Below are 14,137 nucleotides of genomic sequence, written 5' to 3' on the forward strand. Positions count from 1 at the left end.
CTGGTGTGGAGAACGGGTGGGTGGGGCTGGAGTCATCCACCAATGAGAGCGAGCTCTGCAGCCGTCCTCTCGGTAAAGGAAGAGAACCAGGAAGAAAAGGGGACCAAGTGAAAGAGGGACCTGAACTGCAGAACGAACCAGTATGTTTTAAAAATCATTACGAAGCAGGACTTTCCTGCCAATGCATCGGAGTATAGCAATTTAAGTTTCAAGGGGGATTGCTGTCTAGCGTGTCATTCACGGCTCAGGTGACGTCACCTCTTCAAACAAAACTTCACTGACTACCTAAGTAGCCACCCAGCCACCCTCTGTCAGTGGGTCTTGCCTTTCTTTTCGTTTTTTAACTTACATTCATTTTTATCGTGTGTGTGAATCGTGTGTGAGGGTGGGGGAGCATGCCACGGGACGGTGATTGTCAAAGGACAACTTGTGGGACAGTTTCTTTCCTACCATATATATGGGTTCTGGATCAGGTGACTCGGATCATCAGCCCTGGCAAGTGTCTCTACCCCCTGACCCACCTTACCAGCTCGTGTTGGTCTTGTTTTTAATTTTCATAGTTCCCACTCTCGTCGGATTCTCCTAAAACTGATTTCTCAAAAGAAGGGACTTTTTTTTTTTTCTTTTCTTACAGCTCTATCCCCAGGGCCTGTAATGGCTTATGGTCCCAATCCCAACACATTCTTGGATGTGAAGCTGTTACTGAGATAAAGGGTCCTGGAGATGATGAGGTGGACTAACCAATTGTGAAAGTGCAGATGATAGGCAGATCATTATGTTCTTGGAACCGACTTTTCCCTACAAGTCAACCAGAGCGAGGGGCAGAAGGCGTTGGGATGAGGTGCCCTCCCTAATTTAGGAAGTATCTAAGATGTTAAGTGTGCAGGAGCACTTGAGGGACACTGGGGAAGAGAATCTCACTTCCTGCTGTGAAAGGCTGCCAGGTGTGAGATGAAGCAGAAGGAAATCACTAGGACGAGCTGCGAGCTTCCTGCACCACAAACACGCACAAGCCTGTCTTGAACTTGGCTGAGGCAGGAGCATGTTTGTGAGAAGTGCGGTGCATTCTAAAGACAAACTGGTCACAGCATTGACCTCTTTGCTGTGAGCCCACTGGGACTGAAAAAGACAAAAAGGGGAGCCATGAGCACTTGTGGAGAAAGATGTGGTTTTACTGGCTCAAACACAGGAAAAGGCACCGAAGCTTTAAATTTGTGCACTATTATTACAGGAAAATTACGTACCCGATACTTAGCTCCAGCTATAGAGCGCACCTCAATTAATTGGCCCAAATCTTCGAGTCCAGGAGTCATAGCAACAATGAGAGGGGCTTGTAGTTTTGAACTCCATTTTCTTTGAAGACAGGTCTTTCCTGTCACCAAGAACAAAAAAGACAGGGAAATAAGTTCTGACAACTCATTGGAAACATCGTCAGTGTGTATTTGTCTTGTTAAAAATGAATGCTTAAGCCAGGCATGATGGTGAAAGCCGGAAAGACAGACATGGTAGTTCCTCTTTCCCCAGGTTCTTAGGCTAGGGAGATCATTTCCATGTTTCTTTTAAATGTTTACTGATAAATGTGCTTATCACTTGCATAAGATTTCCCCCATTCTAACAGATGATGTAAGCATATATCAACAAAGACCTTAGATTGATTGAATCTGACTCATGAACTGCTGACAACTTTCAAGGAGCAAACAAATGGGATTAAAAAGATTCTTTTCTATCTTTAACTTGGCTCAGCAGTGGGGTGAAGTTCATGGTGTACACCTCTCGGGGAACGACCCATGTTAAAGATATAAGTGAACTCTGCCCGCTAGCAGCAAACAGCAGAGAGGCGGAAGCAGCCGACTGCAAGCTTTCCTTCTGTGTAAAAGTAACTTTAATTTGCCTGTTTCGGTTGTTGTCTGGGAGGCTTACTGCTAACCTACGCCTAGTCCTGGAAGCTTCTAGCCTCTGTAGAGTCTAACCTAGGCCTAGAACATTTTCAGTCTCTGAGACTTACTGGTGAATAAGATCACCCTTTTTTTGTTCTTAATGAGTTGTTGGCTGGCTGGTCTTGAACTCAGATCTGCTTGCCGCTGCCTCCTGGATTAAAGGCGTGTTTGTATTCCAACCGGATCACACAGCCCTAGGTCTTGTCAGAACAGCAATGTTCTGAATTGAAATACCTCTTCACTTCCTGGTTCAGTTGGTTCAGTTCTGCCTGTACTCTGCCGCCTTTCATTTCCTAGGCCATACCTGAAAAGATGCTCCCCCACCCTGTTGACAGTGTCTCACTCGGAAGCCACTGTGGGCTGCAACTCGCCAGGTAGCTTGTGCAAGCATCAAACACACAGCGATTCTCCTACGTTACGGTGCTCAGCTACATGCTTCTTCTGCGGGTGTAGCCGGTGTGGCAGTTAACTGGCTCACTTCAGCTTGCAAACTGCCAGTATAGAATCTGGACCCTCCAGCATTCTGTACTACCCTTGGGTGCAGGACCAGGCAAAACTGAAGAGTTAGAGAAAGAAGATATTAGTGAAGGCCAGGTAAAGTACCGGTCCAGAAAAAAAAAAATGCATTTGTGTGGATTTTTATGTTTTACCGTGTGAAATGAACCAACTCACCTTGCCTCCCTTTGTATTTTCAGAGCCGGCAATTAGATTATTCGTTATGTAGCAAGGGAGTCCGGAAATGGCCATGAAATCTGCAGACCAAAGAGGAAATCTAAACACGGTTTCTCATGTTCTGTCTCCTGTTAGCGTGCATGCAGATGGTAAGTCACTTTTCATGGTTCACAAAGGCATTTATACACAGTTCCTTTTTAGTGGCCTAAAACCTCAGCAAAAAGACACTGCCTTAACTGTATCCAATTAACTATCTTAACCCACTTAACTTTTGAGGGGCTAGATATCGAGCCCAGGGCCTCATGCACTCCAAGCAAGAGCTCTACCACGAAGCTGCATCCCAGTCCAACACAATCTTTGTTTGTTGTAGTTTTTCTGAGACAGTTTTTCTGTGTATCTCTGCCTGTCCTGGAACTCATTCTGTCGAACAAGTTGGTCTCCATCTTAGAGATTCGCTAGCTTCGGCCTTTTGAGTACTGGATCTCAAATAGTGCCAGCCAAAATGCTGTAAGAGGAACTTCCTGCTTCATGAGAGCCTGGGTTGCCTTTACCCCTCACCTAGCTAGATGTGTTAGTCAGTTTTCATCACTGTGACAAACTACCAGAGGGAGTAACGCAAAAGAGGAAAGTTTACTGTGGCTCACAGTTGCAGGTGTTTCAGGGCTGAGACAGCATCAGCAGGAGGAGTCTGGGGAGGAGACAGGAAGGGGCAGGACTAAGACCCAAGCTTCAAAGCACACCCCTTTTGACACACTGCCTTTAACAAGGTCCCACTTGCTAGTTTCTGTCACTGCCAAGTAGTGCCATCACATTATGACCCCACCAAAGGGTCAATACTTTATATATATATATTTAAATCTTATAGTTGGCTTTTAAAGACTAGGTTTCGACTTATATTTCACTCCATGTATGCTTTCCTAGTCATGTTCTGTTACCCTTTCAGGCAAAGCAACATAGGCATACTGCATGCTTTCTCATGAGAACTGTGTTTTTGTTTTTTTAATAGCAGCACAAACCAGCTTGACCTGATGGGCTTTATGGGAAACAATAAAGAAAGGCACTTGAGAAATGCAGTAAGGTACACCATGCCTCAAGTTCAAGGTCAGGTGATTGCAGCCCAGCTTTTGGTGAACTCCCTTTGCTTTTAAACCCTTGTCTAGTCTAGTGCTTCTCCTGCAACTTTTGAGTGGCTCTCACTAGCTTCTGTGTCAGTGCTAAAGTGAGTCAGGCTGAGTTGCTAATGATTGACTTGAGGAGTAAGCTGCTGTGTGGTAGGAAATCTATGGATTTGATCCTTTCTTGGGCTGCTAAGTTTTTAGGGTTGCCTGGGGATTTCTTTAGTATGAGTGAGTGAGTAATATAAAATTATATTCTTATAAGAATATTAAGTAAGTAATATAAGTAAGTAATAATATAAGTGAGTAAGTGACGTAAGATTCCCAGGGCCACAAGAGAAAGGAACATAAGACAGACTTCTAAAGATAAATACTGCATATATAGTCCTTTAAAAAGTTTTTATATTTCCAGGATTGTGTGTGGAAGATTTGAGAGTGAAGAATATGGCTTCAAATATGTGATGTTTTCAAGGTTTTGTTTTCTGCTTAGTTCAGTGTCCTATTTCATAAAAACCCTTTCCATGGTCCTCCTGTTTACTCTGTGAAATGTCTTGGGTTTGGGGCTCAAGGAGTTCACTGAGGTGGACTGTCCTTGATTTGTTAGAAGAGTCATTAATGCCACAGGCAGATAGACAGACAGGCACATGACAAAAGCTCTAAAGAGGGTTTAGGCCCACATGGCAGAGTTGGGGGTGGTGGTTCTTGTTGGTTTCAGAGGAAAGGAGGGAGGCTGATGAATACAGGTTGTGTCTAAAAGTAGGAGGTGCACATATTGGAAAGAAGAGGACTGGCTGGGGTAGAAAGGGGATGGGAGACGGTGACGGGGTATGTGTGAAAACGACCAAATACACTACAGACATGGAAGAATTATCAGAGTATTAGAAAAACAAGTTCAAGGTAAATTTTGGCTGTATAGTAGGCTTGAGGTTAGCCTAGTTACATGAGACCCTGTCTAACAAAATAGAAGGAGAGCGAGAGAGCCGGAAGAAGATAGGCTAGGTTGCATTTCCTCTGCAGAGGTCACCATCTTCAGCATTCCCGCAGGCATGATGGTAAGTCCTGCACTCTATAACTGTTTTCACCCTATTTCACCGGAACTAAGCTGGGGACTAAATGTCTAACACAACGGCTTGTGGAACATTTTTATAGAAATTCCGTTTTTACACATTAATGTATTCAGTGCCCATGTTCAGTTCCATTTAGGCAAGTCCCAGGACTGCCCTGGACCGTGGCTCCTGCAGTGATTTTTCTCTCCACCGTTCAATACTTGATTCTAGCTGCACTCTCTGCTCTATTGGAACCTGTCGGTTGTAGTGTTAATTTTGTGTCCTGCAGCTTTGCAGAAACGTTTATCAGTTTTCTGGAGGCGTCTTTGGCTCTCAAGTGCTGCACCACATCCCTGTGCATGAGGACACTTTAATGCTCCTTTCTTATTTGTTTCCCCTATTTACTTCTCTTGTTGACATGACTAAGACTTTAGAGAGACTATTGCATGAGGGGAGAAAGTGGACACGCTTGTCTTGTTCCTGATTTTACATAACAGTTTGAGCTTTTTCTCATTTAGTATAATATTGGCTATTGGCTTGTTGCATATAGACATTATTACATTGAGATATGTTCCTGAGGACTTGAGTTTAATTCCTAAAACCTAAAACCTACATTTTTTTTTTAAGACCCAGTCATGGTGTTACACACTTCTGAGTTTCAGACTAGCCTGGGTGTAGCAAAAGCCTGTCTCAAAATCTTCTCACAATAAACAACCCTAACGTGTCCAAATGCAGAGACTAAGTGACAGTTGAGTGCCCAGCCCTGTGAGAGAAGCTACGTCAACAAAGCACCACTCTTGGCACGCTGGTGAAGAGGCGATACAAAGGCAGAGCTGTGGGTGGGAGGAGAGCTATGGGATGCTGTCTCCTGGCCAGGACAAGGCTACTGCTCCAATGAGCTCAGTGCGTGGCAGGGCTAGGCTAGATGGCCACAGACCCAGGGCCCCTTCTCTCTGAGCTGAGAAGGCCAGGGCAGGACTCACTGTGTGTCAGGACATGCGGTGGGGAGAAGAGATCTAGGTTCAAGATGGCACACAAGGAGGTCTGTGGTTCAATATTTTATACTACTTTTATCATGCGTCTAGCCAAGGTCCCATGAAGGAACCAGGTGTGTGGAGAGGGGGACACTGGAAAGCTATTGATCAGAGAGCATTATGCTTGTCTCCCTTTCTAGAACTGCAAAAGACTGAGTCCAGAGAGCGAGACCGCGGGCACCAGGAGGAGGAAGGGCCCAGGGGGAGCTCACCATCTGCAGGCATTGTACCTCACTGCTGCAGACCTGCGCGTTCTCTGTGGCCATCCCATAATAGCTGCCAGGTGCTGACTGTGAGCGCTGGGGCACAGCACAGCTCAAAGGCTTGCCCACAAACTGGAATCCCTGGGGAGCCTTTTTCCCCCTTGACTTCTACACAGTGACATATCTGTGTCCCGAGTTCTGACCTCATGGGTCTGAGCTCCCAGATGCACTCAGCTATACATGCTTGGACACAAATATGCATTTACATTACTTCCTAAATGTTTAAAATGAAGCTGGCAACATGCGGCTCAGATGTAGACTCCTCGCCCAACACTGTGATGCCCTGGGTTCCATCCCCAGCTCAAACTACCAGGCTGCAGGCAAAGTTGCCAGCGTAACAGCAGAGAACCCCTGAGCCTGGAGGAGTTCCCATGGCTCAGACCTCACACTTGCTAACTGCTGCAACCTCTTTCTCTTCCTGACTTACCATTTTCATTGTTTCCCAAACTATTATAACCGTCTTTTACTTAGTTTAATTACTCAGTGTGTTTGGTATTTGAGACATGATCCTATACTGCCTAGGCTAAGCCTGAAGTTCTGGGCTCAAATCATCCTCCTGCCTCGGGATCTAGTGCACTGAAGTCACAGGCATGTCAACCCACTCCTGGTGGGTGGGGAGAGAAATTTTTAAATGAGATAAAATTGGGAAACAGGCGCTGGCCCTGGTTTCCTCCCTAGGGAAGAGCCAGAGACCATTTCCTCAAAAGGACCCTCAGGTCAAACCCTTCTTGTTCTCCACATGGCCCTTCAGAGCCATGAGTCACAAGAAAATGCCTGTGCAGAGCCCCGTGTGTGCTTTGACCACAGAGGAGTTGCCACCCAGGCAGGGCTGGGAGCGCAGCAGAGGATGAGGGCCAGAGGAACCTGGACTAAACTGTGTGCACATTCTAAAGCTCAGGAGCATCGTCTCCCTGTCTGCTGAGGGCCGGGCTAGAGAGATCTCTCCGTGGAGTGAGGAGGGAGTCAGAAAGCCCATCTTCAACCCAGTGAGCACTGGATAGGTGGATGATGGGAACTATGTGGAAAGTTTGACTCTAGGTTCATCCTATATAATAATTTGTCTTTTGAAGATTGGCCTCATGTAGTCCAGACTGGCCTTGAACTTGCTGTCATGAAAGATGACTTTGAATTCCTGACCCTTGTCTCTCTATCTCCCAAGTGGGAAATCCCATGCATGTACCTCCAGGCAGGGTTCTATTTGGTGGCTCCAGGTCCCACACTAGCCCAGGAGGGTCTTCTCCAGCTACTGCCATTCCACAGAGAAGGAAACAGATGCAGGAAGCTGGCTCGCTCAGCTACAAAGACTAAGGTGGAGCTACACCATTCCCTTCCCTGGCACAGTCCCATGAGGTAAATTGAGGTTCTGAAAACAAAGATGGTGTGCCCAGCATGTAGGTGTGGAGGTCAGAGGACAAACTTGGATGTTGCTTTTCAGGCATCTTCCAATTCTGAGACAAGATCTCTCAATGGCCAGAAACTTTGCCACATGAGCCAGGCTTGGCGTGGTCCTGGAAGGGTCAGCAGGTGAACTCAGCAGCGTGGATAGATGTGTAGGCAATGGAACCAGGAAGCTGTATGTAGGCTGGGACCCTGAAAAGACTTCCACACTCCAGCTGAAGATGGAGTCTTCAGGAGAAAGGCCTGCCCGAGAGAACGCCTGCGTGGTGTGCTCAGGCTGTTTCCACAAGCCACGGGCTACCAGAGAAAAAGTTCAGTCACACTGTGAGATAACCCCCCTGTGCTTTCAGTCAGGGAGGCCCGAGGCTTCCAGCACAATACACGCCATTATAATTTCTCCTGGTTACCCACCAGAAGTAAATGACAAGACCCTACTGTTCAAACCACAGTTTGATCTTGGCACATAGAGAAATTAGCTGAAACCGAACGATGAACTTTCATCCTGCTGCCTAGTTCTCTTTATGCAGGGTGGTGCTGGGAGAAAAGAGTCATCGGTTTCTGGCCAGTAGTGGATTCTACATACTGTAATGCTGGGGATGATATGCCCAAGGCTGTAATCATAATCTCACACAATGGAGCATAAAGGCCCAGGGGAAGAAAACACGCGATTGTCATTTTTCTAAATGGACATGTTGCCAAACTGCCTCCCAGATATTTATGTTTATAGAGAGCCCGTTATCAAAGACACTTCTTTTGCATGGGGAATGGTTAATACATAGACTCATTACTCATCAGAGGGTTGAGAACAAGTGTTGAGTGTTAAGTCCAGATCTATAAGACACACACACACACACACACACACACACACACACAAAGAGAGAGAGAGAGAGAGAGAGAGAGAGAGAGAGAGAGAATAAATGTACATTTATAATGAGAAATGAAAGTAGGAGGGAGGGAATGTGTTGGGAATAGGGGTTCCAAAAGGAGTTGGAGGAGGATGCAGGAGAGCATTGACAAGCAAATATGATTAAAGTATATTATAGATATACGAGACAGTGTCAAAGAACACGTTTTAAAATTTATAGGCATTAGAATTAAGTCTTTAATCCCAGCCCTGGGGAGGCAGGAGCCAGTGGCTCTTTCTAAGTTTCCGGCTGGCCTGAACTACATAGTGAGTTTCAGGCCAGATAGTGCTTCACACTGTGAGATCCAGTCCCAATAAAAATCAAGAAAAACAAAAAAAAAGGAGAAATAAATAAACAACAGGACTAAGCTGCCCTCCAGTACCTCATTAATCCTATTTACTGGCGATCACATCTCTCATTTGGTATGTTTATGTGATGCCTGGTCAGAAAGAAGACTCAAGAGAGTCACACAACTGTGAACTTTTATTGTAGAATTAAATAGCATTTTAAGGAAACTGCACATCTGTTTCTGTGGACTTTATGGAGAGCGACTGTGTGTTCTGCGTAGCTTCACTTCTAGGCAGGGCCAACATGAGCAGAAGCAGCAAAGAGAGTCACACCTACTCACAGTCCATAGTGAGCTGCTTCTGCCAGTCTGTCACTGACGGTGCCTCTGTCCTGTCATCCCTTTGCAGGACACCAGTTTTGTTGGTGGACAGAAGCAGGCACTACCTTCAGCAGTGAGGTCATTAAATCTTCAGAGCAATTTCTGACTTCCAGGAGACCTGTTCAGGCAAGCAGACTACTCCCTGCAGGCCAGACTTCCGTGGTTTGCTGAGTTGTGTTTGCTGGCCACAGTGCTCAGTCAGGACGATGGTCATCAGGAAAACATGGCTGTAGGACCAGGCAATCTGGCGGGGCTGACGTGGACTATGAGGAGGGCAGGAGGGCTGCCTCACACTGACTTACAGGAGACAACTGCGACACAGTCCACAGAGCTGCAGTCATCTCCTCTTGTCCCTCAGAGCTTGTGAGCTGGTCCACGCTGTTCCAGAAGTCCTTATCGTAGCTGTGATGCTCTGGAGCCTCACAAGTCAGTGATGATCAAACCCAAAAGATGAAGGCATGGAGAGGTTAAGCCCCAAACAGCACCCTCGAAGGTTCTCCTGGGAGCCCAGCAGAGAATCCCCACCAATAGGCTGTTCTCTTGTAAGCGCTGGCGTTGCTCTCGGTTTCCATGGTGTTGGGGCGCCGTGCTGACGAGTCAAGCATCTCGCCCGGGAAGACACCATGCTGTCTGTACCAGGGACTTCAGCTTCTCCCAAAAACTCTGCATTGCTGGTAAGCCTCGTCTGGGCTTACAATCAAAAAGCAACGAAGCTCTTCTGCACCAGAAGCTTTCCACGTCATCAGGTTCAAGTTCTGTGCCTCGCTTTTTTAAACAAGACTTTGTGTCTCACAGAAACCCTCTGAGCAGAGTCAGACGTGTGTTGATGTTGGCCGATGGAAGGATTCATCCTTCTTCAGTTGGTTTGTGAATGTTGGCATTACAACCTGTCCTCAGGCATCCTGAGGCAGGTGAGGCAGGTCAGCATTGAGTGCACTGGGCCTTTATAGCCATACTGGTTCCTGGCTAGAAAATATAATCTTAACCTGTTAGAAAACACACCATCTAACAAAGTCATTCTCAACTTGCGTTGAACTCCTAATATACTGTTCTACCCTGAAATAAGCTTCATTAATGGAGGATATATTAGTATCTTCCCTGAGCTCTGTGAGTAAGCACAGTGTGCCATCCATACACACCAGTGAACATACATGACACAGATGTAACATATATGACACAGGTTGAACATATACACAGATATATACACCACACTCATATATAGAAAACTACACACAGAGACACACACATGCAGACACACACACAAATTCCCACTGATGTAGGTGTGTGGGATTCAACTTATGTCTCATCTGTGACAGTCACCACACGGCTCTGGATGGTGGCGTGGCTGCAGTCCCGCAGTTGGAGAAAAGGAAATGTGGGTGAAGCATGGGAAACTCCTTTTTAAAACCACTTACACTTTTTCTATCGCACCAAAAGAGGGTCTCATGTGACCCAGGCTAGACCACATAACCTAGGTATCCCAGGATGATTCAGAACTTAGCCTCCTGCTGCCTCCCCAGTGCTGGGTTTTAGGCAAACACCACCATGACAGATTTCGCTGGTGCTGGGAATTGGAACCAGGGCTTTGTGCTTGAAGCAGGAGCACCCTCCCTGAGCCACGTCCCCAGCCATGAGCCTCTGGTGTAAGAAGCTCACTGAAGGCCAATAGTTCTCAGCCTAGAGGTGAGATCGTGATGTCAGTGGCAGTTATGGTAATGGGTCTGGGACCCAGCACGCCTACCTAGTACTCCTCACGGTCAGAGGCAGTGTCTTCCCATGTATCTTTGCACAGATTTTCCAGAGTCACTTGTGAACTAGTTTTTATGAAAAGGGACCAGTAAGTTCACTGCAGTGTTGGAGTCATGATGCCAATCAGATAGTAAAGGTGAGGTGTTCCCTAAGAATCTGTCAGTCTGACGCAGTTTGCCTATGTAGCCTCATCTTGCTTCAAACTGGTGTTCCTCCCGCTGCAGCCTCCCAAGTGCTGGCATTACAGATGTGTTTCCCCATGGCCAGGTTTGGAAAGGTTCATGACATCGGGTTCCAGGCCCGGCACTGCTGTTCCAGGATTTTTTTTTTTTGATTGTACAATCTCTATGTCAGCATCCTGGTACCTAAACATTATTATATCCCAAGATAGATCTAGGTGTTTTGGAACAGAACTGTTATAAAGTTCTTCCTCACACTTAGCTGAACCCTCATCTGTGTTTGGTTCGTGAGACTGCACGGTGGGGCTGGAGAGACGGTGCTGTGTTTATCGGCACCCACTGTTCGGGCAGGGGAGCAGAACTGCTTGACTCCAGATCCAGGGCACTGGGTCACCTCTTCTCACCACAACAGGCACTAAACTCACGCCCACAAATCTACAGAGACACGGAATTAAAGTCAAACCATTATCTGTTTTAAGAGCCTCCACAATGAAGTTACAGAAATAAACAAAAGTAATGAGTTATATATATGTTTTACAAAAGAAAGCTGAAATTTCATTTGGTTTTTATTGTTAGGATCAGGAGTATGATGCAAACCATAAACACACACGTGTAGGGACACACACACTTCTGCCTCTTGGGATTGGCACTCTGATCCCAGGATCTTAGCCTTCTCTGGGTCTCTGTGGCTACATCCCTGGCTCTTACACATTTCTGGGACAGGGTTCTGGTCCTTTCACTATGTTGCTGCATTTCTTTTGGCTCCCAACTTTATGGAAAAGTCCAAGCTGATGTGGAGTAAAGTGCCAGGATGTCACTGACCCGAGGCTGACCTGATGCACCGAGATGTGGTCATACACAACTGGGAGAAGAAACCACTTCCAAGGGAGGTGAGACCTACTTTCTAGGTTAAATTCCAGAATCAAATATGCTTGATTTGCCCTCCTACTTGGCTTTCTCCTTTGTATTCAGATAGCTGGCTATTCTGGTTTGAATATAGACTCATAGATTTGAGTGTTTGGTCGTCAGGGATTGGAACTACTTGAGAAGGAATAGGAGGGGTGGCCTTGTTTGAATGGGTGTGGCCTTTTGGAGAAAGTATGTCAGTAGAGGTGGGCTTTGAGGTTTTAAAAGTCCATGCCAAGCCCAGTGGCTCCTTTTTCCTGCTGCTGTGGATCCAGATGTAGAGCTCTCTGCTGCTTTTCCAGCACGATGTCTACCAGCATGACATCACGCTCCCCACAATGATAATGGACTAAACCTCTGAAACTATAAACATGCCCCAATTAAATGCTTTCTTTTATAAGCATTGCTGGGAATTTACTTAGCTTATGTCGTATTGATAAAGAACGAAGTAACATCTCATAACTATTGAATAAGCTAATGGATTCCATACTTTGTTACTTCTTGCCCCATGTTACTGGGAATGGAATCCAGGGCCTTCGGCTGCTGAGCACATACCCTGCCACTGAGCTACACCAGCCCGACTTGCTTCATCCTCTCAGGGCAGAGGAACTCGGCAGTAGAAATGAGTAGGAAGAAGAATCAAGCAAAGAATTAGGTCTGTTCAGATCTACCAGTGTGAGGATAAAGAGGGAAGGCTAAACCCAGAGTCTGCTAGACCCTGTGGGACAGCACCCAGGGCACAGACGTTTACTGCAAAGGAAAGCAGGCTGGTTCTTGGCTTTCCCGACACTAGCTCTGCTGACGAATTCAGAGGAAACATGGCGTTGGGAGTGAAGAGAGATGGTACTCAGATAGTGTCTGGAGTGGAATGTCTTCAACCTCGGGCTCCTGAGGAGTCTTCTTGAGGTTTGTCTTAGAAAACCTTCAGCGGTGTCACCATATCTTTTCAAAGTGGCTGGTGTTAATCAGACTATGTGCCTGAAAGGGAGGCTGTTATAACAAACAGTTAAGGTACTCTGTTTTATTAAGTTTTTAAATAGTCTGATCCATGGAGAATGGACCTGAACCCCACATGTTCACTGTTTGTGTCCAGGGGAACACACCACTGGGACGGATTCAGGCATCATCCTTTGCTACCCAAAATGGCATTGTAAATCAACTGCACAGGAGGCTGTCTGGGTGAGATGGCTTTGAGAAGACAAAAGAAGCCAGGGATTCCCAGTGAGCCCAGCCAGCCATGCCTGATCCACCAAGGAAGGTAGGCCAAGGCGCTTCAGCGACTTGCCCCACCATGATTCCTCAAAGCATGCCAGGGGAACACTCTGGTGTGCTAGGTGGAGAAGGAAGAGGGAACAATCTACTTTGTCCTCCTGATTCATGGAGGTCAAAATAAGCCCAGGTTCTCTGAATTTCTTCCTAGATGGTCCCTCACTGAGGGCAAGACTCTTTTCTTCATCCAGGCTTACTTCTACCTGATGTGTAAACAGTAACATTCCAGCTTCTAACACCTCTGCTTTCCATCTACCAACAGCTGATTCTGGTTCCATCCTCACCAAGAGTCCCCATGGCTACCTCAAATATGAGTTCAGCATCTCTCTGGATCCTCAGCTGCCTGCTTCAGTCCTGCCCGTGGGACCTGTGTGATTTCTCCTTATGTGAGAGGAGCCACTCTGCCCTTCTGAGGGGGTACTGTCCGACTGTCATACTACCTCACCCCCCCTGCCTCCCCTCCCCTTCTCCTCTGGCTTACCAGGTATAAAACCCGTCAGACAACTGCATGGCTGAATGGGGGGGAGCCTTGCAGATGTTAAGCCGAGCAAGCAGATGTAAAGTTCCGTACCTCAGCGCTGCATTTCACGAGGGTGAGACCCAGCAGTGCTGAGGTGCAGCATGCAGGGAGGCACACTTAGGGGTGAACCCTAAAGAAAGTGAGGACAGGATAGTGGGAGCAAGAGAAGGGTCAGTCTCAGAGGAAGGTTGTGGGAAAGGTGGGTCAGGCTCCTGGCAGATTCCTTTTTCCTTCTCTAAGTAGTATATGCACAGAGATGTTTGCTCAAGGAGTCATTAAACTACACTGTTCATGTATGTGCACGAACACATCAGCTACATTTTAAAACATCAAATATTTGGATAACTAAAAGAAGTCAAAGAAAAAAGACAAAACCACGATCAAACATTTCATAATTCCCACACGTGCCAGTACTCTGTTAACCCAGAATTTTGCAGGCTGCTCTGCAAAGACTGGCCTCATCATACTCCCTGCCTC

The 14,137-nt window shown here is 46.5% G+C and overlaps 1 long non-coding RNA gene across 3 annotated transcripts in view; it reads left to right on the top strand.

The window, feature by feature from the left end:
* Positions 1–67: 67 nt before the first annotated feature.
* The window catches only part of LOC129668463 (uncharacterized), a 16,220-nt gene continuing 2,150 nt past the window's right edge, over positions 68–14,137 (top strand). For 2 of the 3 annotated variants that reach the window (XR_008718913.1, XR_008718914.1), the window contains exons 1-6: positions 81–140; positions 2,235–2,531; positions 2,633–2,758; positions 9,066–11,855; positions 12,965–13,129; positions 13,403–13,557. This is a non-coding gene — a long non-coding RNA (uncharacterized LOC129668463). Of the gene's footprint in view, positions 141–2,234; positions 2,532–2,632; positions 2,759–9,065; positions 11,856–12,964; positions 13,130–13,402; positions 13,558–14,137 lie in introns of all 3 variants that reach the window. The other variant, XR_008718915.1, reaches the window with a different exon arrangement.

Source organism: Psammomys obesus, unplaced genomic scaffold, assembly GCF_907164565.1.
Source record: "Psammomys obesus unplaced genomic scaffold, mPsaObe1.curated_primary_1811, whole genome shotgun sequence".
NCBI classification, from domain to species: domain Eukaryota; kingdom Metazoa; phylum Chordata; class Mammalia; order Rodentia; family Muridae; genus Psammomys; species Psammomys obesus.